The sequence below is a fragment of the Passer montanus genome, unplaced genomic scaffold (genome assembly GCF_014805655.1).
Source record: "Passer montanus isolate IOZ18808 unplaced genomic scaffold, ASM1480565v1 scaffold45, whole genome shotgun sequence".
In the NCBI taxonomy this organism is placed as follows: domain Eukaryota; kingdom Metazoa; phylum Chordata; class Aves; order Passeriformes; family Passeridae; genus Passer; species Passer montanus.
Window position 1 is genome coordinate 8,084,587 of NW_024369373.1, and position 15,332 is coordinate 8,099,918.

General features: G+C 38.3%; 1 long non-coding RNA gene across 1 annotated transcript; it reads right to left on the reverse strand.

Annotated features, from left to right (window-relative positions):
- Window positions 1-819: 819 nt before the first annotated feature.
- Window positions 820-9,679, reverse strand: LOC120508038. Its single transcript, XR_005628903.1, has 3 exons — window positions 9,549-9,679; window positions 3,976-4,061; window positions 820-911 (listed from the first exon to the last, which is right to left on the reverse strand). It is a non-coding gene; the product is annotated as an uncharacterized LOC120508038 (long non-coding RNA).
- Window positions 9,680-15,332: the final 5,653 nt, after the last annotated feature.

Here is a 15,332-nt window from a genome sequence, read left to right on the forward strand (position 1 = left end):
CTCAGCACGTGTGGGTCAGCTCTAACGCACCTGGCTTTAAAGTGCAGAAATAAAAACCCTAATAAAACGATTGAAGCTCATAATCCACTTATAAACAATGTCTCTTAGGATAATCCTGATGGAGAAAGCCACCACAGTGCTCCTCATAAATACCTCAGCCCTCCCTTTTTAATATTTTTAGGTGGCTGCCTTAGGTAGATCTTTGAAAATTTCAAGTAAACAACATTTCTCTAGTATTTGCTCACCCTGAACCAGAACAATTCAGGTATGGTAAATGGAGGTTTTTGAATACCTATCTGTTTTCTAAAAGCCACCTTTCCCAGAAAAAACAAACAAACAAACAAAAAAAAAACAAAAATTAAAAAAAACCAACCAAACAAAAAAACCCCCAGCAGAATAGTAAAGAAAATTTTAAAATTAGCTACAGCAGTACATAAAAATAAGGCAACATTCTAGCAAAACATAAATGCAGAGAAATATATACATTCAGATAAGAGAATCTCCATGTAAAATGTCAAAAGAATACTAAAATGTTGCCAGGACTGAATGAAGCATAAATAAAAAAAAAAAAAATTAAAATTCCCGGGAAATAACTCAAATACCAAGCTGTCTGCAATTGTTAAAACAAATGGAACATACCCAGACCTATTGCCAGGACTGAATGAAGCATAAATAAGAAAAAAAAAATTAAAATTCCCGGGAAATGACTCAAATACCAAGCTGTCTGCAATTGTTAAAACAAACGGAACATACCCAGACCTGAGAGGATATTGACATCACTAAAATTTCAAACAGCTCACCTCTTATTTAGATGTATTGAAAAGAAGGCAATCCTTGCATGCCTTTCTCTAATATCGGTAAGAATAGAACCAGTTCTGTTGCAGTAAATGAGTCTGCTCATCATTAGAACTCTTCATTTGAGTTTTCATTCGAAAGGAAAGGAAGACAGGGAGAAAAAAGAAAATATTAGAGCGATAATATTGAATATAGTTCATATAGTAGTAAATAGTATTATTACTAAATTATATTACTACTAAATAAACTATTATATTATATATATACTTTTACATATAATATTATATTATTACTGACTATAGTATTGAATAACTATTGCATATAGTTCCATTGTAGTGACCCCAAAGGAAGGCACTTAATATAAATCCAGCCTCTTCACTAAAACAATTTCAAAAAGTTACATTTATATATATGACACAAAATGTATGTCCTCTACATTGCATCTCTCTCATTATTTTTACTGTCCTTCAAAGCTATATCAATATAATTATTTTTCTAACAATGTATATTTAATCTACTGAATTTCATTTGTGTTCTCTGGACCTTGAACACATCACAGATACTACACACCACTCTGTTATGCCCAGATGAAATTTTTGCTTTAAAAGAAAAGATCCTAGTGTGGAATAAACTGAATTTACCTCTAGTGAAGAAAAAATTTTTTCTAAGGGAAGAGAAAAGACCAGAACACAGTGGCCACAAAGACCTGGTCAGTCTGAAGCAGAAAACCAGACAACTTCTTCCTCTTCTGAAAGTTTCCTCTGGGTCAGGCCAGAGCATGAACCTCTCGTGATACAATGAGTGTTATTGATAAGGCATCAGACATGAGTTAGATCTTCCCAAAGGCAAAAGCAAACAGAGGTGGTTTCAGAACTGAAGCTGGCTCCTCACCACCTACAGGAATTTCTGAAGTCTCTGTGAGTGTCCAAGGCTGGTGTTAGTCCTAGACCTCAGGCTCTACAGGACCCAGCCCATCTGAGGGCCAGAACTGCCAAAGCAACCAGGACATGTTTTGTGGTACTGGCTTTCTGCTTGCCTGCTGTGTGGTGGCTCAGACTTTGCTTAAGGACACCTCTTTCAAGACCTGAGCAGCAATTTTTATTCTGCTGTTAAAAACCATTTATCCACCTTTACCATTTACCATTAGCATTAGTATTGGCACTTTTTTTTTCTCATTATTTGTTGTGTCTATGCCCATAGACCATGACAGTGAAATAGAAATCAACAAAATAAACCAGATTTTTAAATAGTGGACTCAGAAACTTCTCTGTGCTGTAATTACAAATGTCAAATTTCATGACATCTTTTTAATAACTGAGCTATAAACTTCTCAATAATGAGTGTTGTAATGGAAATGCTAAGCCTCTCTTTAGTGCTGTGGCATGAACTTGCTGCTATAATCAACTATTTTTATCAGTTAGTTGATTACACCTTAGAAAAATGACTGCTGGCAGCACAAGTCCTGTTTCATTAGAGTCTCTCTTAAATACTCCAGTGTGGTAATACAACCAAGAACTAAGAGAAAGTAGGGTTGAAGAGTAAAAGAAATATTTAAAGAAAGATGGGGGAGAAGGGAGAAGTGTAAAACTTAGAGGGCAAGGGCAAGGAAGAGAGAAATATGTGCAATGGGTGAAGTCTGCAGGCTTGTAATTTCCAGCTCTCACTAGCAATCAAAAGTGCTGGGTTGGTTTTTGCCCTGGGCTTCTCTGCCACCCTGGGAATGTTGTCAGGAGCAGCTTCTGGGCTCCTCCTGGGTGCCTGCCTCTCCAGACAGCCTTGAGGTCCTGAGCTCTGTGGATAGAAGTCTACCACCACCACTAGGCAGAGGCACTGTAAGTTTTCATTCTTGATCAAGAAAACCTGTGATCTCCTGGTCATTTCTTCTCTCTGGTTTCCCTGAAGACTTCAACTGGCACATGTTCATCCACAGTGATGAGCCTGCAGATTCCTAAAGCTTTCTGCGACCCAGTTTGAGATACGTGGCACATTTTATACACCAGTCTAGACCAGATAGTTTATTCTCTTTCATAAGCAAGTCCTGAGTTTCTTTTACTGTTTTAAGTATGTACATGGTACATTGAAAGCCTACATTATTTCCTGCATTAATAACATCTAACTAACTTCCACTGTATGCTCTAGAGGAGCAGAAGAGGACACAGGAAGAATATCAGCAGCCTGTCTTTTCCTGAAAGGTCTTTGAGAAATACAAGGCACAATGAAAACCAGAAATATTGTATCTGTTTTCTTCTCTTTAAAAAGTAAACCTAAAACTTTTAAAGCTTCATATTAAATTACCATTAACAGCATTATTTGTGCAGGTGCAGCTACATACTGAGCATCCCAAGGACACAGTGGCATCTTCTCTACTACAGTCAGTGGGAGCTGGGGACATGTTTACAAAAATCCTGCATTTAAACAAGAACTTTCACTTAAGAACTCTGTTATGATTTTGCTCAACAGTGCAGAGATATTATAAAGGGAATCCATAAGACACTTACTATACACTGTACAACTAATTATTGAAATGTGCAGACATAATCCTCTGACCTTGGGAAAAAAATACAAGAATATGTAAATATAATTATGAAGGGCACACTGTTGCAATATGATGACAAGTAGTATTAAACATACAAATGGTACAAATGGAGGGACATTCAAAGACCTTTTTTGCATGTACAGAAATTGCAGTTTGTTTTCTCTGCTAGCTTGCCAGGCAACATTGTGCATATGCAGTTAATCATGTCTGTGTTTATACAGCCATATTGCAATTGCATTCAACTTTTCCTAACTCTTCCACATTTAAATGAGAACCATAATGCTGACCATTAGAGAGAGCCAAATTCTGTACTGTAAGGAGAGAAAACCAGATCCCCATGGATCTTATCTCAGTTACCACATGAGGAGGCATTAATTACATGGCTTTATAACCCTAATTCCTCAAAAATACTTTTTAGCCCTATTCCCCCAAAATGTCAGAATTTAGCCCATTTTCCGTTCAACTGTTTAAAAATTCCTAAAATCTTTTATGATCCTGCACTGTTGCAGAACTTCCTCCTGACTTGGACAGAGCCAAGATTAGACCTAAAGCAAACTCTGTCCTCAGCCTTTGCAGACAGACTGCACTGCATTTTCTTCCATTTCTTCCAGCCTCCAGGGACCAAAAGCCAGAGAAAGCCATACCCTTTACAGACAAGTCCTCTTGTCTTCCCAAAGGACTCCTTGTTCCACTTTTGTGGTCCAAAGATGCAGGAAAGTAGAAAAGAACACTAAGGAGACAAGAAGAAGAAAATATATGACCATTTTATATATTTAATCTCTACTAATTTCCCTGCCCTAGGTCTCTAATTCTCTTAGATAAGACTTCAAAAAATACTTTTGCCTGAAATGTGTCCTCACACCCCCAACACTGACAGAATGAATATTTGCAGGTACTAATTTGGCATAGGTTTAAAAGTAAGGAAGAAAGAAAAAAGTAAAAATAGAATAAATTGATCAATTATATAAGAAGATCTATGCAAAAATGCTTTCAGCAAGATGCACATTGCAAGCCTCAGCCAGGCAGCCCCATTAATATGAGTGAAGGTGAGCCATCTGTGAAGGTGAGGCATTGCCTCAGAGTTTCACAGTCAGTATGAGCATCACATCCTCAGCCACGAGGCAAGTGTATCACAGGTGTATTCTAGGGCAAGAGCACTGGAGCATAGAAGAGAGTAGCATCACTCTTAAATAAAGCTTTTTGTGGTTACAAAACAATTATAAGAGTTTTCAGAAAACTGCCCTGTTTTATTAAGCAGAAAAAGTCTCCACAATGTTGTGGAACAGCAATTTCTGCAAGTGAGTGAAGTGTAGCCACTATCTTTTTCTTTTTCTTTTTCTTTTTCTTTTTTTTTTTTTTTTTTTTGTAGCTATTCAGTAGCTGTTCTTTATGTTCATTGGCAGTTCTGCTGAAATGTATCTTTACAACCTATTGTCTTAGGTAAGATTGTATCAACAGCTCCAGAAGGACCACTTTTAAAAATAAATTCTGCTTTCCCTTATCATTGACAGGAATCACATTTACATATTCTCCTGGTGGAACTGATAATGCACCAGATGATTAATGTGCCTCGATGTAGTGATACCTATAGACTGTTTGATCAATGTCTTGCAAAGAAAGTGTCTTTCATTCAGTATGCTCAGAGTCCAAAAATGCCCTGTGATTAATGTAACTAAATGTTTGGGGTCAGCTGAAGCTCCAGTTCTTGTTCCTGATTCAATATCAAACTAAAGATAGGTCACAGGAGAGTGGATTAGTCATGAGAAGAAAAAGTCTGACCATGCAACTTCAAACCACCTCCTTAAGAAAACCTAAAGAGTTCTAGTATTTTTCAGTTGCCACTACAGTCATCTGCACCATTTTTTCATCTCATTGTTAAACAGAACAGCCCAACATGCTAAGCCTTTTAATGCCAGGATATTTTTACTATAAAAATAAGAGGGTTTGATTCAGTCCTTGGCACTGAAGTTTGGATTTATTCAGATTTATTTATTACAGTTAGCGAACCATGAAAATCCAAGCCTCTGAAGTTATTCCCCAAAGAAAGCACTTCATACAGTTGGAAGATAACAAAATGTCTAATGAATACTAGACCTTCTCCTGGTTTTATGTGATTATCTGGGGTAACACTGACTATTTCTGCTTGATCTTACATCAGCTGTTTTGTGTCTTGTTAAAAATAGACATGAGATATAGGAAATACAGGGACCTGCTGAGGGATGACTTTCAATTCCACTCATATTTACTCTTGTCCTTGAATGTGAAGCAGGTGTAAAAGCCATTCAGCTAGTGAGAGAAAATGCCTCTTCTTGCAACCCTGCCAGCTCTTTTCCCACCTTTGTCTCATTTCAAACACATCCCTGACCAGGAGGAAAGAAAGTAGACTCAGGAAAGAGTTCAGATGCACACTCTCAGCTGGCTCCCTACATGGTCAACTTGGTTGCCTTAGGCTGTCCCTATAGTCATAGAAAGTCCTTGAAAATAAGTGAAGATAAATCCAGACCAAAATATGGCATGCTGGAACAGATAAAGGCATCTTGTAGGACAAAGGCATCTTGTAGGACATAGAGAAGTTGGCGCTGGAATGGCTACTGGTTCCAGGAGAATAAAGGTGATGTGTAACTCCCTTAGTCCCACGAGCTGCTGCACTGCACCTCCCTGTCCTCAGCTCAGGTCTGGCTTCACACACCACACAAGAAATGCCTTGTGAATGTACAGGATGTATCCTGGGCTCTATCCAGACCCACTAATTCAGAAACCCCCTCCTATGCCACGCTGCCTCTTATGCTATTGAGCTGCCTCTCTTGTAGCCAGGCTTCACAAGGCCAAGTGGCATCATCTTATATGTAACATCTGCCAAAGAGAAAGAGGAAGTGAGATTCACCTGAAAACTGCTGGTTTCCAGTGTAGTTTATCTTATACACCACAATGATCTCCAGAGTAAGGCAATAAAAGAGCAGGTAAGAAAATATATTACTGATGAATTTTCACTCATCTCCTTATGTCCTCAGAACTGACTAAGAGACCATTAAAAGTATAACCTGGGCCTTAAATTCCTGTGATGCAAATGAGCCTGTCTGGCAGCAAAGCCCAGCTTGTGCCTTGCTGAAATTCCCAGCTGATGAGGGTTCCAGCCCCTGACTCCTCTCTCTGATCAGGCAATACCTGCACACTTTGCATAAGGGAAGATGACAAACCTAGTACCAAGTTTACACTCATGAAATGTAATCAGCTTCAGTAGCTCCATTTCTTACTTTCCTTATAGCAAACAAAGGTTTCTCAGTCATGACTTTAACTGCAGCTAAAGACTAATTTCTAAAATTTCTTTTTTGTAACCCTCTTTCTAATGCTTTCCTTAAACACAGCTTAATTCAGTGTTTCACAACTACACTGTGGCCTTCAGCATCAACACTGACAAGAGCTTTCAATTTTAAGAAACTATAAGAGGCTCTGAGATTGTATTTATTATTCAAGGAAAACTCAAGACTAATGAACATATCGTAAATACTAATATAGCTGCAAAAGTTAATTAATGAAAAAGAACTATTATGAAAAGTGTTATCAATAATTTCAGGAATAACGTACATGCATAATGAATGAATTTTGCCCAGGGGTAATAGCTTGCATCTTGGCCTGATTTAGTATGGAGAAACTGCATCATAATGAAAGGCAGAATTATCACATAGTATAACTGTGAGCTTTATCACTGCTTGGTAGGATCCTAAAACTGTCATCAAAATGTTAAAATTGCACTCAGTTAAATGATCTCTATAATACAAAACTAAGTGCATGTGGATTTATTGCCCTCACAATAACATGAACAACTTCACCATCACGGATTTTTAAAATGCTAATTATTCTACTATAAAGATATACATCAAAATAAAACAAGACGGTGCTTTTAAAGAGGGTAGGCTTGAGGCAGGAACTTTACCAAATACACTCTCTTGATTTTAAATATGGATTAAATTGTTTGCCATTTGAAAGGTTTGGGGGTTCCCATTTAATTTCTTGGGTAGTTTTGTAAGTGACATTGACTTAGGCTACTAAAACAAAGGATTTTTCATTTTTTGAGAAATATATTTGATCTGTTTTTTCAATGCCAGAATAAGAAGGTAAAAGTGACTTCCTTGCTTTGGGAAGAAGTTCAAGTTACAAAGTGCAATCAGCCCCTGAGAAATTACCTGAATGTCTATGTCTCTTAAGGGATTAATTCTTGCACATATGCAAATCCAATGGAATAATAAAATTGAGTTACTTTGTAACAGAATAAATGTATTGGGAAAATAAGTGGATGCTATTTGCACACTCTTATATTTAAATTTTGTGTAGACAATATATGCTCAGCACAAACCATTACATCTCTAGCAAGGTTTTGCTATTATTTTAGAGGTTTTATTGCACCTCACCAGTAAACCAGCTTTTCATCATCAAATACCATCTAATTGTATACGAGTCTTATCAATGCACAATATAGCAAGGTTTTAAATTATATGAGCTCATAACGGGTTACACAAAATATGAACAGTGTTGTTCATCAAAACCTTAACTTCACACCTACCAACATTATTTAATTAAAATTATTTGTTAGAAGGAATATATTTAATCTAGTCTTATCTCTAGAGAGACTTCAATGTAGCCTTAAAGGTCCTGATTCTGCAAGGATACTTCTATCCTTTCAGACTTCATTTCCAGGTCTTAGGTTTTTAAGATTTTCACATTCATAATTCTGCAAACACAAACATTTGCAGATATGAAGGCCTGATCAGAAATCCCAACTCATCCATTATATATTTTCCTCAATCTTATGAATTAGCAAATTTATTTAAGTAACTTTGCAACGTTGATGAACCTATAATGCAGTATATATATAGTAATATCTAGTAACTGGAGGAGGCACAAATATGCAGGTAGTCTTCTTATTCAGTAGCAAAAAAATAATAATAAAATTAAAATAACAGTCAACAGTAGCATTCAAACAGTACCAAATTCAATAAAATCCTGGAGGAAAAGTTAATCTGATAGAATATTTATTGGTTGTTATGATCACAGCTCTGTGGGATCCTTAGGATGCCTGCACAAAGTTCTCTAGTTTTTCCATGAACTTCAAAGGATTTTCACCTCTCTGCCTTATTTTCATAGGACTAGGGCTATTGTGAATCCATGAATATGTTATAAACCACTCCTCAACTCCATACTAGGCCAAGAAGGATTTACTTAATATTCTCTAACAAGACATATTTCAGTTCCAAAATTAACTTGGTTTTGTTGCAATTCATTAGAAATACTATCCTTTTTCACAAAATGCTCAATTCTATAAAATCCAACTACATTTCTCTTTTAAAAAAAAAGCATCTCTGCTGTATTCATCTCAGGCAAATTAGTTTCTTCAAAAGCACATGAGCTTATTGGGAGGAACACTTGGAAATGATTGCTAAAGAGGAAGGTTGCATGGGGTACGTCTTCTAAGACATTGAAGAATGGAAGCAAATGGGAGTGAATGAACAAATTAATGATTAAGGAAGATTTTTTTTTTTATTATTTATTCTGGAAGCTCTGTCCAGCTTGGCCTCCCAGGTTCGAGTAATCTTTCACTGTCAACATATGCCACGAGATTGATTCAATTAAGATTAGCGGCACTAGAGAAAAAAAGTGGCATGGTTTACTTTTGATTAGTATTGTCTTTCCTCCCATCTCACAGTGGCTGTGACCCCTACAACCAAGATAGCTTAAATATATTAGATGATGAAAGTAAATCATTTGTCCAGTATGAATAAGCACAAGAGGGAAACAAGCTTAATCACCACTTATATTTTAGATGCTTTTACATCTTTGCAAGGATTCTCTTTTCCATTTCACATATTGAATTTAATTGACTTATGATTAACTCTTACTCATATCTAAAATAAGGGCAATGGTGTAGAGCTGGAAAAAAAGGGCAGGGTACTGAATACAGTTTACTGCATGAAGTAGTGTAATTCCCAATATAATTACCTTTGAAGGTGGATTAGTTTCTATCCCTCTTGCATCAGAAGTGCTTTAAGAGTATATAAAGGACACTTAGTTCCCATATCACACATTAGCAGGTAGATTACATTTGAAAATTAGCTGGAGACTCAGGGTGTTCATCTCCCTGCTGTCACTAGCATGGCCTACATTTTCTGCTGGTACAAATGGGATAAACTGTCTTGAAAACAATAGAACCAGACATACTTACAGTAGATGAGAATTTGACTGAAAGCCTGGGTTGGTTTTTTTTTTACCTTACATCAGAATGAAAAAGGAAGCTAATTCCCATATTATCCATTCTGGAGAAAAATGTTATGGCATTTTTTCTATTTTTCACAGTCTCCTAGGACACAGAAAAATGAAATAACTTAAATCAGACAGGTATCCTAGGCTTCACGGTAACGCAGATAATAATAGGTAAAGGAGCACCATTTGCTGCTCTAGTTATGTTTCTGTCACTGTATAAAAAGGTTTTATTCAGTTCAACAAAATAGATCATAAATCTAGTGCACAGTGTATTGCCTTTATGTTTCTGGAGCTACCTATAATTTAAAGGTTAACTACTACATCACATCTATTTTAATTACAAACAAACTCAAAGAACAAGATCTCACCTTTAAGTGTTAAAATACAAAAACTGCAGACCAATGTTAGCCAACAGCAGCTTTTAGGAACATCATCTTGGCCAGCCAGGGGCTGATTGTGACACAGAAATGAAGTTTCTTCTGACTTATGCTAAGATTTCAATCACGGCACAAAGATGTAAAAAGTACTTTTTAGCACTCATGACGTTTGATAGAAAGACACGTAAATCACAAATATTTTTTCCTGAGATACATGAGGTGGGATCCTTGTCTGGATCCATATCAAGTACTACTGGTAGTGGGTTGATAGGTAAAGGACACCAACATAGCCTTTTATCTTTGCCCCAAATTCATATTCCAAACCAGTCTCAGCACTGAGTGTAATGAAATCAGAAGTCTCAGTTCAGTCCCTAGTGGCATTAGTTCACATTATAAAATCATTACACATCATTTGACAATGTTGTGCACTGTTAGCATAGAGAAGAACTTGTTCTGTGTCTCTGGGGGAGATGGTCCCCACAGAAAAGATCAGGTTTTTGTGTGATGAGGAGGTGCAGGGGTGAGTGCAGCTGGCTGGTTGATAATGAGCACTTTGATGTTTAGCGTTTTTACTCCCTTAACACTCATCAAGACCAATATTTGTCAGAATACAAAGAGGGGAAAAAAGTCAAATTGTTGTTTTCTAAAAGGGCAACTGAGTAACATTTACCTAGTACAAGTTTAAAGAGAAATTCAGATGTTGGAAAATACACAGAATGTATTAAAACAGCTTTGTCTGTTGCTATTCAAAACATCTTTGACTATTGTTAGGCTGGAACTTCAATGTAAAAACATGGATGTTTTCCTATTTCCTTTCTTTTTTCCCCTTTTAAAGGCAGATTTACAGCACAACATCTGATCCCATACACTTGTCACCATGATACTCTCCAAAGGCCCTGAAGACAATGGATCCCTCCAAGCCAAGCAAAGGAGTGAGTGTCTGCAGGCTGGGTGTCTAACTCTGCATCTGGGGGTTTGAAAAGCTCAGGCACAGCCTGCCTCAGCTCACGGTTTCCCCAGCACACAGTGGGCTGTTTATAGCCTGCTTTCACAGCTTGCAGCAGCACATCTTTAATTACTGGGAAAGAATCCTGTCTTTAATTGTAGTTGAAAAAATAAGTCCCTTTGCAGGCCACTTAACAGGCTCTTTCTCAAGTGGGTTGAGCCACAATTGTAATTGGAATATAAAGAAGCAAGGACAAATAACTAAGCAGTTAATTAGCTCTGCAGTTTTAGTTAAATGCTACGTTGGCTTTTGAGTCATGGAAAAATCACCATTCCCAAGAGCATGGGTGAAACTAGCAGGACAGCTGCTGGAAAACCCAGTCCCCAGGGGTCACCCAGGGCACTGTACCTGCAAAGGCTGGGGATGGTAAAGTCAGGTAAAACTGGCTGGAAGCCATCAGTTTGCTACAGCATGAGAACTTCCTCGTGTTGGTCCTGTGACAGCTTAACTTGATGCTAGTCAAGACCAGAGCTGTCCTGTCTGAGCCACTCCTACCCTGTGTCTGTCTCCCTGCTCCTCCAGTGGGATGAGATAGGTCAGGGAGGCTGGACAGGAGCCAGGACCATAGTGGGGACAGAGGAGCACAGGAGCCCCACTTACACAGGTCCAAGCACAGCAGAACTGGTGCCTAGTAAGTATGTGCTGAACAACCTTGGCTCTGGCCTACCTTAACCATTGCAGTAATTGAAGTGATTTACAGTAGACCAAAAAGCCTGTCATGTCCCTTGACAGAAAACTGAGGGTTGAGAACATCTGGGCCTGATTAGCAGCCATCAGCCTAGGGCCCACAAAAGCCATGGCTCAGGCCTGGAGCACCATTAACATCTGGATTTGGAGGCAATTTCACCAAGCAAGTTGCACTTCCTTCTGTGTCAGGCAGTTCTCAAGTTCTTTGATTTGGGTTTCTGCCTAATTTTCATAATTTCTCTGAAATTAATATACCAGGGTTTGTTTTCATTTGTAAGACTAATGTTCTGGTACAGTCTCAGTACCCAGACTGTTTTAAACAGAGCAACCTTGCTCATGCTTACCCTGATACAATAATATCAGGAGACCTGACAATACTAAACACTCTCTAGGTAGCCATAAGCAGGCTTATCTACTGTTCACCTCAGTGTAAATATTTTCGAAACAAAATTAGGGAATAAGTGACTGTTCCAATTGTTCCAAGTCCTTTCTGCATTAAATTGCTTCTCCAGCAGCTGTAGTCTGGGGGTTGGGGGAACGACGGGTCTCGGAGATATCTGGCTTCATTCACCATTCATCCTTAAATGGTGTAACAGTTTTATGGCCTTTCCTTAATGATCACCCATTGTGTAATGGATTGCCAATCAAGGATCACTTAATGACAAAACAGAATAATTTAACCCCTATTCAAATGACAATGACCAGTATTGCCCACGTAAATGTCTTTACACAACAGAAAGTTTTTCAGCTGAATGAGGTAAATAACATTAACAAGCTATTATCCACTACCTCTTCCTCGCCAGTTACAAAAGACCGACCTTTGAACTCTGAACTTTTTCTTTGACTGATGGCCACCATTACAACATTTGTGTTAGTCATTTAAAACTGCAGGTGTAGCCACTTACAATACCTAATAAAATGTGTAGGCTTCGAGGGAGGAGAAACCCCGAGCTCACAGGAACAAAACGGCAGGAATTAGCCAGGGCATTTCAAAAGGATTAATGTCCCGTGATTCTCCCGCAGCAAAGAGGGGCTGACACAGCAGTGGCTTTGCTGCCCGCGTCCCATGGGGGCAGATCCTGGCATTCCATGGCAGTGCCCGGCGCGGGCACAGCTGGCAGCAGCTGCTCAGGAGCTCTGGCCTTTGGGGTGATGCCCCTCACCAAGCATCTCGTTCTAAGGTCACTTTAGGAAATGTCACTTGGGTTGCTATGTCGCACAGATAGCCTTAAAACAAATAGTTATCGCTGCATTGCTGAATACATCACCAAGGGACAAGTGTGTAGTGCACACTGTCAACTTCCCAGGCAGGGAAAGCTGGTGGTATCACTTTTTTTGGGTGACTGATCATAAACTTATAAAAATACGAAACATCATGAACATCATGTTAAGAGACAGGAACTGGTGGGCAGTGGTCTATAAATGTTTGCTGTCTCAGTGTAATACACTTGGGAAGAGAGAGGAGGTGTTTTCAAAACGGATACAACCCCTAAGAATCTACAACAGGCCAGTGATCATCCTAGGAGCTCTACAGAAACTAAAATTAGTGAATACCTTACTTACTTTAAACCACAGGCTGGGGTTTAGTGAACTGACACAGCACAGGGGGCCCCTGCACTGCACCTCATTCTCTGTCTTTGATTTGAAAGTGAATGAAAAGACAACTTGTAGAGCAGAAGTTACACATGACATAAGGCTCCAGGACAGCAAGGCAAGCACCTTACTCCTTTCATGTGATCTTTACACATTTTTGAAAAACTGAAACCGATTGAGAGTGAGTGGAAAAATAAGTCGTTGTTTACTCTTTTTCACCAAAAGTGAATTTAAAAGGGAAATCAGTACAACACAACCAATTATTGGAACCAGATTTTAAATTTGTACAGTATTTATAAGACTTGCCTTACAAGAAAAGGCACAATATATTTTGATTTATTTAGACAGTCTGAAATAAGCCACCTATATTCCAGATAAAAGTTTCAACATTATGATCAATTCTGTGACAAAAATATGCACAATATGTTTGTCTAGTAATACATTTAAAGACGTTTGAACATGGTTGTGGATATACTGCAATTACAGAAATAAGGAACTTGATCAAATAACGTGTTCATTTTGAATCATTAATGCAGTTAGATTTAAATAATTGATATACTAACTTTATTAATGTTTTGAATTGAAAAAACTATCAAATTATGTAATAATATTTTAGATAACTACTGTGTAACAGAAGCTAATCCAATATAAGAAAAAAAAAAGTAAAATAAATCTAATGTTAAGAATGACCACTTGATTCCCACCAACATCTAGGGGAATTTAGGGATTCTAAATGTATACTGTTTTAATTTTTTTTTTTTTTGCCACCTTTTGCACTGATGCCTCATAAAACCACCCATCAGAAAAGGCTTGCAGCTTACAGGATTTGCTCTCTTGAGTACCTCCTATAGTCACATAGGAGGTGTGACTATAAACAAACCAGAAAAAAACCCAACCAGCAAAGCAAGACTTCATACCTAATAACCAATCAGATAAGTCCTAAAGACCTGGTCACAGAGCCTTAAGCCAAAGAACTAGAGATGGAGTTCCTGTTTTGGTACACAAATACTCAGAATTCCAATTAACCCATATCTTTGTAGTACCAGAATGGGTGGCCCACATATCCAAATGGGGACCAACAGACCTGCCCGTTTGTTTCAGTCACTGCTTTAAACAAAGAACAACTCTGGAGTGTCCAAAAGTCTTTAAATCCTCAGCACTTAGCTGGATGAGATGGTCTTTACCATGAAAGATACAAACCTACCTCCATGGTAAACATTTCTGGCAAGTTCACTAGGAATGATAAAGGAAGAAGGAAAGATACCTTTTTTTTCTGAGGAGAAGCTGGATGTGCATTCCTAGGCATATCCCTGTCTCTGTTCTTGCACTGCAAGGAGAAAATATTGCAGCATTAGAGCTATGGGGACAGCTGGGCCAGAAACAGCTTCCACCCGGAATCCCCCAGCTGCAATCCAGTTAGCAAAACTGGACCCAAATAATATATCACATACCTTGATGAAGAGAATGGGAACATTCTAAAAAAGCTACAAGGCAATTCCAGTGTTGACTGAGTCAAGACCAGGCACTTCTAACCACTTCTGGTATCCACCTCCAGCAAGGAATGGAATCCCACTGCCAATGTTTTCTTCCCAATTTTCTTTAACATTCTTGATTTTAACATAAAACACACCCACACACTGTACCAGAAATAATTACATGCCACACAGAATAGGTTAGGGATGCTTCAAATGCTTACCCACAGTGTCCCTGATTTTACCAGCAAAGGGCTGAGGGAGAACAAAGGAAGTTTATAAAGAAATCCGCATATATTCTAGAGGCTAACATCAGTTTTGGAATAGGTGTGTTGGACACACCAATATACACAGTTTGTATTGAAGTACTTTCTTTGAGGCCAAAGAATCAAGAGAGAAGTTTAGGGAAATACCAAATATTCAAAATCACTGAAAGCCCCCAACTTTCCTATGAGATGGGCACAAACCACACTTATAGTAGGGCTTTCTCTCCTTCCCAGAAGCTCTGTTACAGGTTACTGGAACTGCCTGGTGTCAGCCACAAGCCCTGACCCGTGTGATGCTCCAGCTTGCTGGGGTGAAGGCACACACATATCGTCGCACGGGGACCT